Here is a 17290-nt window from a genome sequence, read left to right as displayed (position 1 = left end):
CAGTTGTCAAGGCAACACACGCTGTTTAAAAACTTTGCAACTAACGATTTGTATATGATTTAATACAATAAAGGTCTCAAAAGCATATTTTTGACACCGAGTCCCTCTGCGAGACTGGAGATGCAAGTAATACAATAGAGAAGCAGTTGTACGCCATATTAGACTTCAGATGAAGAAAGGTCCCACACACAGAAATAATCTAACATTTGTCATAAGAGCTTGAATAAGGACGTTTCACCCCTCTTCCGAAAGGCTTCTTCAGTTCTGAACTCGATGGTGGGGCAGGTAGACAGTTCAGAGCTGATAATGACTCTAACGACATGCACTTTGGTCAGTGGGTTCAGTGACACTGTGACTGTAACGGCCCTGTCTGCTTATAAGCTGATACCCCCCACCATCTAGCTCCGAACTGAAGAAGCCTTTCAGATGAGAGGTGAAACGTCTTCAAGAAGTCCAGCTGCCCTTATTCGAGCTCTTATGATTAGCATGACCTGAGTGTCTGAGAATCTACGTCAGCAATATAACAGTTGTTTGCGAAAACAAACAAAAAATTTTTTTGGAAATAATTGAGATGAGAGAAAAACCTTTCTTTGTCCCACACTGGGGAAATTCACATTGTTGGAGCATCAGATACATTATAGCAGGGAAACACTGAACAACTGATCACTTCATTCACAGCCAACCCGGCAAAATCATGCACACATCTGTGACAACTGAACATGCTTTTGTGAGTTTTCCCTTTTTATTAGTACCAGTAATACTTTATAACCATCTAATAACACATAACCAAAGTCTGAAATGTATGAAAACTTTTTTACCTCCTATCCTCTTTTTTACAATAACATTTTTAGTAATGTTATCCAAGTAAACTTTTCAACATAACAGTATAATCTCGGTTTCGGACAGATTTGGTGATTTTCCAATATACCCGTCCAGCGACAGGAAGTGCTGTTTTCCACGGGGGCCTCCCAGTCTGTCCCCTCATTGTCCCTATTAATGCCCGTATCAACAGGGCCAGGCGGTTTTTTGTGCTGCACAGCCGTCAAACACCAGGGAATTCTCTGTCCAGGGAGACACCATCTTTTGTGAGGGATCAAAGGTCGTGAGTGAGGAGTATGTCAGGGGCTGGAGTCAGCACATTGGCCCCATGTGGCTACATCATGCTGTTGACAGGCATGAATAGAGATGGGGGCACAGAGAAAGGGCCCACTGGAAGCAGGGAGGTGAATCAATCATGCGTTCATTTAGATGTACTGACATTCTTTGAGATAGGGAGTCCTTCGAGGTAAAAAAATGCCACATCACTATGATTATTTCTATAATATATCATTAAATCCTTACTGAAAAACCATATCTTACTACTTCCACTGAATATTAGATGAATTCCTATCAAAATGTTATTTTGTAACTAAAAGTAACAATTTCTTTAGTAAACTGCAACACAAGGGCGACACTGTTTTTAGGGAGAGCTTTCAGGAAATTTCATTAAAGTCAGTTGGAACTGTGGTTGTCCAAGAAATAAACTCTAAAATTTCTAAATTTTACAACAATGCACTCTAAGAGCCTCATCCTGAATGGGATCACTGGGAGTCTTGTGGTAAAGTGGTAAACTGTCCATGACTTTCTCCTGACATATCGCCAGATATATAGTTTTCAAACGGAATGCCACCGCTCTAACACTGCTTTAGGTTTGGATGGCGGAGGACACAACTGATCTTAGTCTGTATCATCACCGTTATTAGCTGTGTTTTAAATAGACCACTTGAATGAGACTCAATGTCCTGCTCTACTGGCTGATGTCCATTTGGTGTGTCCAAAATTGGAGAAATACAACTCAGGGAGTTGCTTTCGTGGAACAACACTGCATGGGAGGTGAGGGATACAAAAAAACCCACATTCAGTGTGGTCCCTGGCAATTCCACTCATGATGCTGAACTAAACTTTGTCAAATTACAGAATACAATCTGTTGATAGAAAACTATGACAGAAACAGGAAGCAAAGTAATGAGAATTAAAGTCCACTTAGAAATTTCAGTCTCAGTAAAAAAGAGGTTTAAATTATAGGGAATGGCTGGTTGTATTTTCAGCTCATGTCTGTCCCTGATGGCTTTCATTTTTCTTGTATTGATTTACCAAATAGGCCCGTAGTGTATGACGGTATCAATATGCTTCCATTAGATTTGACAAATTGAACTTCTTCCTTTTTCATACAAAAACTGAGATAAAAAAATGTATGAGATGAAAGATCTTCTCCTAACCTATGGTAAGTGAATACAATACTACTGTATAAATCTATGTTATCATGCATTTCCTGCCTTTTTTTTGAAAATCAACTGAAACACTTACAATGGTGTCTGTCCTCTGAGCAGCAGTCTGACAGAATAAAGGCTCTGTTAAAGAGACTCTCTTGTTTGCAGTCAGACCTACAGTCCAAACCTTGAGGCAAGATCCTCCATTCATCAGTTGCTGGCCAACTGGCTCCCTGTTTCAACACAAAGTTTCATTGTCGTGGTCAGTGCAGTTGATGAATCCAGTGTTGTTGTTTTCCATTTGCTCTGCTGCTGTCTCTGCTTACCAGATGTTGTTTGATTTCAGTTAGAACACAAATTCATAGAAATATGCCTGGAAATAGGTGTGTGTAGAAATATATGTGGGTGTGAATTAAACCAATATATGAGCCAGATATCAGCCTTTTATGAAAGCTTTGATCTGATCTATTCACCGTTGGCCACCTTTGAAATAACAATTAGACTAGGCTTGTTTCAACTAGAATAGATGTTGCCAGTGCTATGTGATGAAATCATTTATTGAAACATGAACAAAGTGTTTGCACAGACACAGAATCCATGGACAGTTAAACTGAGACTGAAGCAGAGCAGAGTGCAGGTGGACATCTGAGTCGGTCCCAACTTGGAGTTCTGAGACGTTGTGGTGGGTCCCTGCAAAACAGGTGAGACAATGAGGACATTTTTTTAATTAAAGGAGATGCAATAGAAGGGCTAAATACATGCAGTTACATGATGAATTAGATGGAGAGGGAAGAAAGAGGAAAGAGGAAAGGCTGGACTAAGTGGGGGGAGAAGACCAGACTCAGGCTCATGGCTGAACCACAGTCATTTTACAATGAGCTAAGGACATGCTCTAGATGTTCACTTAGGGAGAGAAAAAGCTATCGACACTATAAAAAATAGACAGACACAGGCAAAAATTAAATGAAAAGAAAAGAAAAGATCACCCTATCGAAACATGGTGGAGGTTCCATCATGCAGAGGGACTACTTTGCTGCATTTCAGCAACGGATGACTACCTGCTAAGTTTTGGATACTATATTTTATCCAGTGTAAGAACACTTGGGGAAAAGGTTTTGGATCTTTTAGGACAACGTCCCACAGAGCACACTGAACAGCGCTTCAGAATGTTTATAAAGTAAATTATCGACTGGCCAGCAATGAGTCCTGACCGAAATCTGAAAGATGAAATATGCCACTGCAAAACAGGGGTAGCAGATAGATGCCAGGGCTTCTGGATACTTACAGAAAAACCTTTAGAGCTAAGCTTCCGCTGTGTCTCACCTCAAATGTCAGGCGAGGTGTCAATGGACTTTTGAAATGTTGCTTTACACGCCAAGACAATAACTACGAGGCTCATTTCACTGATATATTTTGAAACACTTTGTCTTTATAGTGTTGTCAGCAGGTGGCAGTATAAGTTACTTGACATATGGCTATAAAAACAGAGTTGAAGTCGTTAAATAATATCAGAATATGATCAATAAGGCGGGAAGGAAAATTTCAGGAATTACTCTCAATAAAGAACCGTGATTATTCCTTCATGTTTTATTTTTGGACTTGTCAATTCTCTAAAAACATTTTACTATCTGACAGCTCTCTTTTGTTCTTAACGTCTAATAACATTTGACCTTAAGTCAAAATACTGAGACGCAGCAGAGTTACTTGAATACATTGCCTTGAAAAAGAATTCACTCGACTTACTAACTTGCAACATCAATATGCTTCGAGTCTTCTATGAAACAACAAAAAACATCCCAAGATGGTGAAGTGGAATTAAGAGGAAAAAAACAAACGTTATCTGAAACCTAAAAAGCATTGAATGCATGTGTATTCACCCCCATTCGCTTTGAAGTCCTAAATTATTATCTGACAATGCCAATTACTGTCAGAAGTCAAACAATTAGTTCAATTAAGTTCATTTGTGAGCAGTCAAAAAGAGTTGCATCATCTCAGTATGCACTATATTATATAAATATATATATGTATGTATTTGGCATAAATATGGCACCATGTGAAACCTGCCAAGAAAGGACAGACCGCTGAAAATAATGGACCAGGAAAGAAAGGCATTGAACTGAGATGTATGAATTTAGACAAGATGCATAAAATTTTTGTTTTTTCTTGTTGATGTTGTATTCATCAAATGATAAAAAAAAATCCATTTTAATTCTGGGTATAAAGCAACACACTGAGAAAAATATGCCACATTGGATTAATGCTATTTTAAACAGTAGCATAGTCCTAATTATGTACCCACTAATCAGGGTGCCGGTAACTCAGACAAAGTGCAATTCAAACTTCGAACATTATTCTGCCCGTGAAACAGATGCATTATGTTATATAGATATACATACAAAGCTGAAATTCTCAAATATGGCCTGTGAAAGGAAACACTGTTGTAAGCAAATCTATTGGTAAAGTCGAACGCCCTTTGTCAGTACTACTTGTGATTGGTTAAAACAGAGTCCAAGACTAGTGAAGGCTTGTCTGAGCTAAAAGAGATGCCATGACATGAGACATGACACGTGACTTGTTTGTATGAGTTTTTCCACTATGCAGTCAGCAAGATGATTGGAAGTATCGATGTGTGTGCGCGTGTAGACCACCATATAATTTCTTTGTACATGTCCCTCAGGCAGCACTCCATGGCCTTTCACCACCTGTCAGCGTGTGGAAACACACATGGTTGGACTCTGTCTGAGGTTACAGTGAAGGTGTGAATGAAAACCCTGCATTTCTCAAAGCAAACAACAGCGATCAAGTCCACACTAGCTACTCATGTACTATATGTTTGTACAAGCTTGGTAGTTAACATGACGCATGCACACATACATACACAAACCCCTATGTTCCCTGCATTGTACCATGTGTGTGTCAGACAGAAAGAAAAAGAGATGGTGGGGTTAGTGTTTGGTGTCAGCCATGATGGATGGTGAACAGAAACATATGGTTTGCTATTGTCAGCCGGTAAATCCCTCTTTTACTTTTGAGCTATTTGCTTGTTCTCCAGGTGCTCAGTCTGACATGACTTGAGAAACGCCATCCCTCACCTAACTGCTGCAAGTGGAATAAAAGAAAATATCATGAGCCATCATGAGCCAAATATCATGAAAATATCATGAGTCTCATGTCATGGTCTGCTGGAGCCTGCACTGTCAACTGAAACCACTTCGTGTGCTGTTGTTTCTCTTCTCATATTGTTTTTCCACTGAGAGTAAAGTTTAATGTGGCTCCACCTGCAATAAGAAGCTGGTTGAACCCAGTTTCCATTACCTGCAATAGCATGGCACGTTTACTCCAGAGGGCTACACTGCCCTCACAGAACCAGGATTATTTCCAGTAACTACTCTTCCTTCTCAGTGTACAGTCCTGTAAGTTACGACAACATGATGGCAACAAATTTAAATGGTAAATGGACTGTATTCATATATCAGTGATAGATGCACACAACTACTGCAGTCAACTGATGCCAGACTGAACGCCACTAAACACTTTTCCATTGCACTCAATATCCAGGTAAATGGAAAAATGAAAAATGAAACCCAAATACTCTCATAATGACAGTAAAACATTAGAGTTACGGTTCATTTTCAGATTGACAAACAATTAAGTTAGGATTAAAATCCACAGAGAGATTATGTGGTGTACAAAATTTGGCCCCCAGACTGATGTCCTTCATTCAATGCTTATGGGACTGACCTCAGCCATTCTGTAATTTGACCTTGTGGCAGTAGCTGTTTTCAGCCATTTCAGTGCAAAAAATTCATGCAAATGATTTCAACAAGGTAGTAAAGAAAGCACATCTAATGAATGCATTTTAAGAGTACACAGATCAGTAATGACAGTGAAGCATTTTTGCAGAACAGCCAAGTTGACCACAGCACTAATTTACAGTAGCACCCTCCCCCAGCAAGACAACAGTAGGCCCTGCAAAAAACTGCTCATGAAGGCCTTAAAGAGCACAGCAGAGTCTGAGATATTCGCAGCGTCTCCGAACTTCACAAATGACCAGTCTGATGGGATATGATGGGATTTACAGGAAGCAAGCCCAATCCACAAAGACCCCACTTCACAACCCACAGTTCTCAAAGGTTCATGCTGACATCCCAGTACCACACACTTCAGGACACCATTAGATGTTCTCTGTCCACACCCTGACTGATCTTTGGACAGAATGAGGACAACCTACTTTTAATTAGACAGCGCTGTGACTGATCGTTGCATAATCTAATTAGATGTTGTACTTCTGCTGTGCAACTCAGCAAGTGGCCTCTGCATCTACATTAGCTCGTCTGTAGATAAAATGCACTTTGTTGACACGGTCAGCCTCTGTTTTTTTCCTGCAAGTGTCTGATGCTGGTGGAGACTACTGGTGGGGTTGCTAAAGCATTTACAGGAAACCTCATTCATCTTCTTTTGTTCAGCTTGTAACTTGCACAACTATTTTCATAGATGAAAATTAATAGAATTATTCGTATTCAAACATTGCCCTCATTATTTCTTTAGAACTGTGTGCAGTCCTTACCTGCACGCATGCAGCTTTTAGGCAACAGTGACAGTGAAAACCTGTGTTAACGAGCTGAACAAACAAAGTGAGCTCGTATTCATGCCTGAAATAACAAGTGGTCACAAGTTAAGTTTGCACAAAGTCGCCATCTGGTTCTCAAAATGATTGACACGATTCACATCTTGACACGCAGCATATTCATATAGTTGGAATTTCTAATGTGGCTATGGTGCACATGCTTGTTTGTTCATTACATATCCAGCAGACATGATGCAACTTTTTACTCAATAAGAGTCAGATGTCCTGGTCCCTCATGGGTGTCATTTCAGTAATCAGTCCTTTGCTTCTTCCGTTTTCCATCTCTAAATTGGGTTCTGCAGCTTTTCAACAAGGTTTTTGGATCCGGTATTGAACATTTGGGGAAAAAAAAGTCTCTCTGGTTCTGATTCTAAGCAATTTACTGCTCACACAAGTGTACTGGCTGCGGGTGCATCTAAATAACTGCGCAAACAAAAAACTTTTCCCTATTCCTAACAAGGTATTAATAAAGGTTCTTTTAAGTTAGAAATAGGCTTATTGAGTTTGTGATTGCAAGCGACTGAAAAGGGTTTATTTTCAGAGATGTGTGTGTGTGTGTGTGTGTGTATGTGTGTGTGTGTGTGTGTGCGTGTGTGTGTGTGTGTGTAGGAGGGGAGTAAAGTGAGAGGGCATTTGGTGGGTTGTGTCACAGTAAAATGCACCTTGAGGCCACATGTGAAACGAATGCGTTCAGGCACACCACATGAAAAGAAAGAGGAAAAAAAAACAACTTTCTCACACAAGCAAACAAGTAAAACTTAAACCACAGACCATAACTACACTTCTGTGCTAACAGGATGTCAATAAATGAGGTTAAACTACGTGACTAAGTCTCATTTAATTTGACATCAGAGTAAGTTGAGGTCTACTCACAGATGCTCCAACTTCCTCTTCGTTGGCTTATGCGAGTCTATGGATCAATCTCTGTTTCTTCTCTTTGCTTCCAAAGCATTCCAAAGCAACATGCTGATTAGCAGTTACATTTGAAGGCTCACACTGGAATGACACTCTTTGATCCAGCATCTGTGAAGTCGTGTCAGGCATCAGCCAGATTATATCAAAACTTTCTGGTCAAATTTCATTAATCTTGGTGGAGTGGTATATGAGAGGCATGTGCAAAGGAAGAACCATATAATAAATAATCATGTGACTGAGGAAGGAGGAGTTAAAGGGAAACTTGACTGCTGGGGAACAGGGGACCCAGGAGGCCCACCAGAGGCCTCAACAGATTGGGGAGCAGGAGCCTGATTTACCAGAGGTTGGTATAATCCTGCCATTGGCTGTAAGTTTCACAAGGCATCTTGCTTGGCTTCTGTTATCTTGGGGGGGATTTTCAAAGTCAGCTGTAACCTGACGCAGCACAGTTTGATACACAGAACCAGGTAATAACCCATTTGTCTTTCACTATTTATCATTCACAAACACCATCAATCAGTACAACAAAGCAGCGCATGAAAAAACATCAAAGAAAAGTCTTTGTTGAAGAAATACCCTCTAAAAAAGGATTCTGGCCTCTAGGTCTATCTTGCCATATTTGCATTACATCTGAATACCAAAGTATGTGATGTTTCTCTTGGGATTGTATAAGATAAAACTGACATGAGTCTTCTGTTACTTTCAACCATATAAATATGCTCTGCCAGGGGTGCAGTTATTCCTGGCTGGAGGAAAAGTTCATAAGATTGGCACAAGAAAGCACTACTTGACAGTACAAATTTGGTACCATTACTTGATGTATCACGCAGCTGGGTAAATGATCAGCATTGCTTGATAGCACACCTTCGAAATATAAAGTTTTTTAAATACTATTACCCTTTCATGGAAACCTGATGCCTGAAATGTAGCATGAAGTCATAAACTCTCCTATATTTGAATTTATAGTGTTATCTTGTTGGCTGTGGTTTAAACATGTACAGTTTATCTGGCATTTATCTCATAGACAGTATGAAGTGGCGAAGTATATTCACTTTAAACCAAGTCATGGAAACAAGCCTGATCTGCATGTTCTTTAAAGCAAGATTTTGAGATTGCTTTATGCTTTAAAACGTGGAACACAAACTTGGAAAGATTGGTTAATATTGGTGAGGAGTGGTGTCTGGAAATCCTCCCAAAAACCAATTTCCTGCATTTTTATACTTGCTTTTTCAGTTAAGCCCAGAAACAACCACCTGGCACAGAAGTAGTAAGACAGGAGATTGTTCTTCCCAAAATGTGCCTCTGTGACGTTTATAGTGGCAACAATTACATTCAAAGCACATGTGACCTCTAGTGGTCAAGGGAACAACCACACACGTCCATGATGGTGACGGTCATGTTGAGAAAAGAAACCAGGAAGTGACAAAAGCATTTTAGAAAAGCAGCTCTTGCACATTGCCTTAAAGCCTATCTTTCAGGTGCAATGGCTACGACTGTCATTTGTTTACAGGGAATGGTTTTTATCATCAGCCATATAGACCTTTCTTCACAGCAGGCATAATGACTTATCATTTTGACTTGTCAAGTGTTATTCGTACTGTTTGAAACAATTGTACTCAGTGTGCATGAGCAACCCCAAAGATCCATGTATTATGTAATCGGAGCCTTACTGGCCTATGTAATAGAGCCAAGCCATCATTTCGGTTTGCCTCAGCTGTGACACAGCAAAATGTCTTCCATAAAAAAAGGTTTCGTTTCATGTCTTCTTTTCTCCTGAATATCTATGGCACTGACATGAAAGGAAGAAGCTGCTCACAAATGTGACTTTTACCCACGGCAGCTGCCTAAAGCTCAGTTTATAAGTGCTGTTGCACTGCTCCCTATAAAAAGCCAGAGGCCTTTATTTCTGGCAATGTGCCAGTTCATGATGTTGCAGCAAAAGTTTTCCATTAAACACCTGCTGTGACATCCCAACGGGCGGTTAACACCTTCCTCGAAATATATTAGTGATGCAAGGATGTCCGTTTATGTTGTAATAATCATCAAACAAACAGAATTTCATATATTAAACAGGACATAATGTTGCAGATACTAAACAATTGTAAGTCTGTCAGATATGTTATTTTTCTTGTTTGTTTTTTTTAAACCACCAGGCTGGGTACCAGAGAATACCACAGACTCTTAAACGCCATGCAAAATTCAAACCATGTTTTATATTAACTAGGAACAGACAAACAAGTCCACTTTCTTTGTGTGACTTGTCAGTTCACATTTAGCTGATCACAGAGAAAAAACACAGCGAGATCTGTCTCCATTTACAACCCACTTTTTCACATCTTAATTTTGTGTCTGTAATGTATGTTTCAAACTTTCCAAAATGGTGTTTTTTTATTTTTATTTTTTACATGAAGCAGTCAAACCTACCTGGTTTCACCAGCTTAAATAATTTATATCAATAGCGGGACATCAATCAAAACTGACATCAACTATAAATGCAATGCACTGACCAAAGAAAGGAAAGATGTGGCTTATACCACAGCACCCCTCTAGTATAAAATATATTTATAATACAGCAGATATTTGTATGGACATTTGGTTTGGTTCGTAAGCATTTGTTATATGTTGAGAACTGATTAACAAGGAATCATGCAGCAAAACTTTTTGTAGGCACCTTTAAATATATAGCAAATAGCTATAAAAAAAAAAACAGATATTAGTTAAACATGTATTTGTTGTGTTGAGACAACTTGGAGGCAGCAGCAACAATTTAGCGAGATAAATTAATCATTGAACTAATATGGCAGCCATCACATTACACAAAACATTGTTTCATTCAGCTTCAAGTAAAACAAACGGATCACAGCTTACAGTTCTGTGGGCTCAACGGTGGCAGAAGGAGCCCTAAAATCCACACGATACAGAAAAATTAAAGACACTTTTGAGTGGTTCCAGAAGGTCTAAGATATTAGAAGTGTCAGGAAACCTCATGGCACGCAGAACATGATGTAGATGGATTGAATGTTCTGAGGCCCACATCTGCTGCGTGTGTGTGGTATGCACGCTTGACAAATTCCTCCTCACATGTCGTGCAGTACACCATAACAACAATGCAGACATGCATACGTTTACACACAGTCATACTGCAGCCAGTCCTGGGATCAGACACTCCACAGTTTGTTTGTCTTTTTGCATGCGAGTTTTGTACAAGAGATGGTAAATCTCACAGTTTGTTGATAACATCCACACAGCATGACAACCTTTCACACACAGCATGTAGAGACAATTTCAAGTAAATCATGCAGCTTAAAGACAGATTTACTACGAGTAACTACATGGCCATATCTAATAGTGACTGGTTGCTTGCTTTTTATTTTCAAACATATCAAAACTTTAGTTAAAGTTTAGCCTCTTTGACTTTGTTTTAATCACGAGTTTGTTGGCTGTGAATGCTGGCCATTCATCATGAAGCTACAATATACTTTAGGACCAAAGACTAAGGATCACAACAGCATGACAGGTACCAAAAAGTGCAAACTTACCTCAGAAGTGGACACTTTGTCTTAAGCAGTAATATTGTTGCTTACAACCACACTCTGTTCATTAGCCACAGAGAGCTGGACATCCAAATCATGTCTCCACCACCGACTGCCCATCTTAATCGCAGTCTGTTGCTGGGATGTTTAAATGTGTTGGAATGGCTCAGCCTAAGCCCAGACCTCAATCTAATTAAGAATTTGTGGCATAACTTAAAGATTGCCGTAAACCGGCGGGAACCATCCAATTTGAAGGAGCTGAAGCCTCTTCGCTTTGAGGAATGGGAAAAAAATCCCAGAGGCTCAATGTGACAATGTCATAAGCCACATCTGTTGTGCCATATCAGTGCAAAAAAGACGTGCACGTTCACCCGCTGCTGTTTCTCCTCATAGTTCACACATGAGAAACAGAGGCGGATCAGTCCCACATCAATGTGTCCTTCCACACATCAAGCCAGCGATGCAGAATCAGCTGAGTGACGATAGCACCAATGTCTAGAGTGGCGAGTTCCACAATGCTGGCTTTATGTGGAAGTTTCGCCTCGGTTACTGCCTCCCTCAGAGGTGTATCAGCAACAGATCAGTTTCCATGTCCACTCCGCCTCTGTACGCTCACATATGACACAATAAGGATACATCGGTCTTGGCTTGAAAAGGCTTACATAAAAGAGGCTAGAGAAAGATACTTTAAGAAACTTACAGTTGCTGCAAAAAGGTGGTTCTACAAAATACAGCACCATTTTCAGTTAGTTTCATTTCTTGAATTTTTTATTCATCCAGTTTTTCATTTCACTTCACTAATTTGGAAAATTTTTGTAGATTCAAGTATAATTTTTTTTCCAGAAAGGAGGGCTCCTCTACGCTCATTGCCAGTGTGCCAGTTCAACCCAGCTACATGGCAGGCCAAACTGTAAACCTATTGTCATAGTCTGGAACAGGTTTGTTTTGTTGTCTGAAACATTAACACCTTGAGTTCAGGTAGGGGTTGGCAGGCGTTTCTCCACCTCCTGGGGGGGGGGCCTCATAACCAGTCACTTTTAAGGACCAGTACCTCCAGCACCTCGAAGATTCTTTATAATTCCACTCCTCATGGACGCTTAATACAGAAAATACTCGGTCTAATCAGAGAAAACCTTCCTGTAGCCTGACCTACTTCCTCGAATCATCCTTGTGCCTACTACAATTGCCTCAATTACCATATTCAAGAACAAATGCTATTACTGTCTACAATTCTGAATTTGCCAAAACGGCCCCTGACAAGTTATAGGTCAAGAAGTATTCTGTGTTCCCCGTCATTTGAGGAATCTTCCCAATACTCTCCCATTTACTCTGCTCTGTCTCAAGATGAGGATCTGGAAGCCTGAAGGTCAACTGATGCCACAGCAAAGATGTTTACACAACACAAAAATAAAGACATATTGTATTACTGTAACCAAAGCACTTGAAAAGCATCACTCTCACATGTACACACAAGACTCAAATGGGTACCCTGCATATTCCCCAAAGTACCATGTTTTTTATTAAAAATGCTAAAAAGGATATGTATATTCATACAACTGAATTACCAGTAAAGCTGCTCTCATTCACATATTTTTCTGTTTCTTTTGTCAGACAGCTAAACATGTCAGAAACTGAGTCAACTCATGGTCATTTAAAGCATTTCCAGACTGTCACTCTGCTCTAATAAAATCCCAATTTTATAAACACAGCTTAATCCAACAGCAATCCCATTATAGTAACTTCTGCAGTGAATTTGGTTATACATACATATACAATGACCTCCCATAGAGAAAGTTAGAAGTATCAAAACGTCTTGAACATTTTCTCACAATGTCCATGACAGTGCAGCATCACACTTAATTCAGTCAATAACTTAATCTTGCTCAAGTACATCTATAGTGAAACTGTCATGAGAAAGCGTGGAGAAAGTGGACCCAAATGCAGACTAAAAGAGACAAGACCAAGGCTGGCTTATCTAGAGATTTTACTAAGTCCAAGAATAAAGAGCGTACGATGGCAACGGCGTGGAAAAGAAACTACAGGCAATGATCCAACAATGAGTAACAGAAAACCAGGAGTATAAACACACAGAGGGCGTAATGAGGGAATGGAAAACAGGTGAGTATCATCAGTAACTAAACCCAGGTGCAACATAGAAGAGTGGAAGCAAAGTAACAAATTACTCAGGAAAAAAACAGGAAGACAGGAAACAAGAAGACTGAAGATCAATAACCAAAATGAAACAAAAGTACAACATATTACATGAGAAACTTGTCAATTTGTGTGCAAGTTTGTACGTTTATGTGCATGATGGGGATATATGCTCAATGTAAGGTAAAGGTAAGGTAAGGTAGTTTGTGTGAGTGAGTGAATCTAATGTGTACAATAAAGCACTTTGAGTGGTCAACAAGATTAGAAATGTGCTTTAAAAACGCAGTCCATAATACCAGTCTGTCTAAATAAGCAACCATTAGCCAACAACTTCCCCCAAATAAATGTCTGAGGTGGTAAAGTGTTCACATCTTCTATTACCCCAATACAGGCCAAAATTCTATTGTTGCCAATTTGATATAACCGAAACAAAAGCAAACAGACACTGACAGCTGCCTCTAAATAGGAATTCAGTTTCCAATAGTAACTAACGAAAAATCCCCCATCAGTTAATCTTTACTGCCAGCAGTAAACAATACAGGCTGTTCATAGAAGGATAAAATGTAGTTAATGAAAAATTACTTTAGCAGCCTGTCTGTTAAATCTGTTCAGCTCTGTAAATCATACATTTAGCCACAGTCTTTACCCTCTGCTTGAAAAACATCTAAAAAAAACTCACTTCTAAGACCACAATTACCAGTTTTCTGCTCTGTGTGTGGCTATATTTAACTTGCCACTGTATAAATAGAGGGATGCAGATGCTGTATGTCTATGTGGAAACCATTCAAACTCATTACAGCGTGTGGATTGTAGCTTGAACTAAATGTTATCTTTGTGTCCATATGTGTGCGTTTCCATGTCTGTTATTTATTTGTATTTATTTTAGATCTTTCTTTGCCTTCCCTTCAGCCAGATTGTATCACAGGCAGCATCTGGTGAGGACAGACAGCCCAGTTTACCAAATTAACTTGCTGGATTTTGATGTTTTTGGACAAAATCAGCATAAATACAGCTCTGTGACAACAGCATGAAGTCCACGGTCAGAGGCAGACATTTGTTTTAGTTTTCTCAGAGTACAATGGAGATGCATATGGAGTTTAATACCAACTGTTTCTTCCCACAACAATTCCTCTGTTGCAAGAGGCAATCATGGTTTTATCTAAATGCTCACCTGAAGAGTGAAACAGTTGACACCATCACCATCAGGGGTGACCTCTAAAGAAATCTTTGGAGAGAGAAGGTACTTTTTTATCTTTCTTTTTAGCATGTGATCAAATGACACTTTAGACCATCTGCAAGAACAAAGTATAACAAGCAGAACTAATCAATAAATAGTAGCCGACATTGTCGACCATCATCACACCTATTTCCACCTGTAGCTAGCAGTAAAGCTGCTGTTTGGGCTGAACCTCTGTGTTGGGGCCAGAAACAGAAACCCCTGGCTGCCTTAAAAAAGGCAAAGCAATTTAAAGGCTGTGAGCTGATCGAATGAAATTCTCTTAGCCGACAAAAAAACCGAGTTCAGAAGGAGTCTTTGCGTTAGTTCAGGGATAGCGCAGTCTGGAAACAACTTCACGCCACAAATGAAGTTTTTTTCCTCTTTGGTTTGTATGATCCCATTTTAGCTAAATTACAGTTTGAATGCTGTCAGTGGACGGCTGCCCTGTCAACTGAGGTTTGTCTGAGGACCTGGGACAGCATCCCGGCAGCGGCAGTCTCAGCAAAGAAACACTTATTTCCCAACACTAAAGCTGAAAAGTAATGGAGCAACGCAAGACCTTTTACTTTTTACATGAAGGACAACCTTTTGTCATCAAATATCTCCAGAAACTTAAGATAATCTTTTTTTGGATAAATATATAGTCAAGGTATCAATCTTTAAAAGCTGTTTTTTAAAAATGTTTTATTGTTGGGTCATATTCATTAAGATTTGAGGCTTTGAATTATTATTTCATCTATTTTTCGTTATGTAGGTCAAGATAATTTTAATGTGTGGTTGCAAGAAAATGAAGACTCGTGAAAATATGAAAATATTTAATTTGATTAGTAATTCTATTAGTGGTAACTACTGTAGATGTATGATCACATTTTAAAACAGGAGAGCTATAGAATTTCATTAACATAACCTGTCGGGCACTGTTGGTAAAGATAAAGATGCTTTTGAATTTTCTAAATTTTTACTCCGTTTGTCTAACTGTAAATTGCTGGAGTCTAAATGTTTCAGATGTTTTTTATTGGCTTCTCTCAGCCTGATGAGCATCAAGGAATTATTTTTGGTATCCACTGAAATCTAGGATCTAACCATCGGAGAAAAAGACACCTAATCAAATGAGAGGAAAACAAAGGCTTGTGTAAAAATCCAACAGTTTCACAAACTTTCAAGCACCACAGCAGTCTTCTCATGAAACATATGATGTTGAAATGTTCAGCGGCACAGCCGATAAATTGTTAGACTGTTTCATACCTGTTTTGTTAGATTACTGTTGATTTTACGGGAGAAAACAATCGCACCATGATAAATCCAGTTAGTTAGTGCCCGGCCTTATTCTGGGTACTTGGTGTTCAGTTTAAGATTGTGTTATGCAAAGTTAAAGCTTTGGCGAAAAAGAATTTAGATGGGCTGATGATGAGGAAGCCCCTCAGAGAAGGACCAGACAGCCTTTCTGTGATGGAGCCGTTGATCCTCAGTCAGCAGTGTGTGATCACTGCGGGAGGTTTCAGAGCAAGTGTTCCAGTTCCAGAGCGAGCGGCCTCCCAGTGTGAGACGCAGAGCCCGTCAAGCAGACTATGAGGAGAGTGATAATGAAGAGGTAAACTGTCAGCCGCTGGTGCACCCCTGACAGGGAGGGATGTTATAGATGTGGGGAGTCCACGATAAGTCCATTTCTCCAGCTGATGTTAAACTAAGACGGGGTGGCACAATAAGAATAGTCACCCCTGACCATGTCCACCTCCATTTTCACAGCTACATAACTTAGCCATCTGGGGCGAGCTCATGACTTGTGTGTATATGAGCTGCAGCATCAATAGCACCCGATGCAGGGCCCTCGTAGACGCAAGGTCCACCATGCGTGTGTGTGTCTGTGTATGATAAAAGAATGAATAAATAAAGAGAAATAATAATGATAATAGTGTTCACAAAGAGATAGAGAACTATCCCCTGAAACAAAAATGCACCACTTTTATGTGTCACTTACTGGTTGAAGCTGTCCTTCGTTTTTGTACATCTTGTAAGGATGGAGGAAGCTCCTCTTCCCTTCCAACCGCAGACAGTAATTCCTCGGCTCTTGAGAGACGACGTCGTCACCTGATGGTGCAGCTAGTAACTGCACCTGGCGTTTGTGAAGATTCTGTAACGATCAGCTGTGGAATATATGTGTACCAAAAAGTCAAATACAAAATTAAAAAAAGAATTAAGTGGCCCAGAAACTGAAAAACAAACCAACATAAATGTTTTTGGATTGTTACATATTTTGTATATTACATTTGTGGATTGTCCTCTATGAGTCATAACTACTCGGGTGAATTAAAAACTTCTATAGTGCAGTGAATGAAGATTTGGCCATTTTGTATGAATTTTCTGAGCTGTTTACAATTATGAAATGATCACAAGACATAGATGGCCCTTTGCTGCCTTCTACTGGTCAGTCACAACTTTATGTCCTGTCGTGACTGATAAAAAACTTACATGTTCATTTTAAAAGATTAGGGCTGTTGAATTATGGCATTTTGACAACAAACTTTTGATAACAAACTTTTAGATTGATATGCATTAAAAAATAGCAAGTATGAGCCGTTAAATTCAAGTAATCAAT

Source organism: Leuresthes tenuis, unplaced genomic scaffold, assembly GCF_036924035.1.
Source record: "Leuresthes tenuis unplaced genomic scaffold, fLeuTen1.0.hap1 SCAF_24, whole genome shotgun sequence".
Lineage (NCBI taxonomy): Eukaryota > Metazoa > Chordata > Actinopteri > Atheriniformes > Atherinopsidae > Leuresthes > Leuresthes tenuis.
Note: the sequence above shows the minus strand (reverse complement) of the source record.